This window comes from Triticum dicoccoides, chromosome 7A (genome assembly GCF_002162155.2).
Source record: "Triticum dicoccoides isolate Atlit2015 ecotype Zavitan chromosome 7A, WEW_v2.0, whole genome shotgun sequence".
NCBI lineage: Eukaryota > Viridiplantae > Streptophyta > Magnoliopsida > Poales > Poaceae > Triticum > Triticum dicoccoides.
Window position 1 is genome coordinate 746956362 of NC_041392.1, and position 1285 is coordinate 746957646.

Below are 1285 nucleotides of genomic sequence, written 5' to 3' on the forward strand. Positions count from 1 at the left end.
CTATCTCCTCTCTTCATTTTTGTAAGTCGTTTTAGACAGCTGAAATTGAACTATATGTTTTAGGTGCTGTCTTAAATGTCTAAAACGTTTTACAAAAGTGAACTGTTTTAGGTGTTGTCTTATATAAATGTCTACGACGTCTTACAAAAGTTTTTTTTTTTGAATGTGGGGGAGGGAGGGAGTATTTCTTTTCTTTTTAAAATAAATGTGGGGGAGGGAGGGAGTATTTCTTTTCTTTTTTAAATAAATGTGGGGGAGGGATTTAATTTCATCCTTTAGAATTCCTATGCACTGCCTTGCCACACCAGAATTTCATTGGTCCAACTAGCAACACGTTAGCTGTTGTTCAACACTGCAAATTTCATGGATTTTACTCATAACATGTTGCCCTCTTGTTTCTCTTATATTGTTCTGATTTTTCTGTGTTGCAAATCTTGTCAGCGCCCTTGGGTCCAAACTACTCCCTCCCTCCGTCCTACAGTATAATATAAGAGCGTTTTAGGACGGAGGGAGGGAGTAGTTTGTAAGACCGCTTGGTCCAGCGATACCTCCACCGCAACAAGCCATGTGTTCCACCCTATAACAATACGAAACTGCTCTGCATACGATTCATTTTCCCCGTACGCCGGTACGACGTGTTGGACGGGGAATCCGTCGTACGTTCATAACAATATTACACCCCTTTTGTAATACTAGCATCGACGTGCGCCATCACCACCGCGAGCTTGTTCTGGAACTAGCTGCCACCAGATCCCTCCCCCTTCCCCATGTCTCTATCATGGCTGAGCACCCAACGACATGTCGCCACACAACGTCATAAAGCCAAAGACCAGCACGTATGAAGGCCCAAACTAACTGTACCACGCCTAGTATGTGCAAGAACATCTCGAGCTCCCCTTCCATCCTCGCTCGAGGCGGAGGAGGGGAGGGGGAAAGACGGGCCGGGGACAAGGAGGGAGAGAGGGGAGGGGAATGAGAGCCCAATGCAAACATGCATTTATTTACAACCAGCAAACAACCAGATTTGTCTCAAAAAAAAAGAAGCAAACAACCAGATTTGTCTAAAAAAAAAAGCAAACAACCAGATGGCTGGTACGTCTCCCTCGCGGGAAGGCGTATTTTCTCTTCCCATTCACACACATCGCACAGCGCCGTTCCCCTTTCCCTCGCTGCGCGGCGGCGCCGGCGATGAGCTCCCCCGCCGCCGACTGCGGCCACCTCCCAGCCCCCGCTCCTCCACCGCATCACGCCCTCCCCCCCTCCGCACCAGGACCAGCCTCGAGCC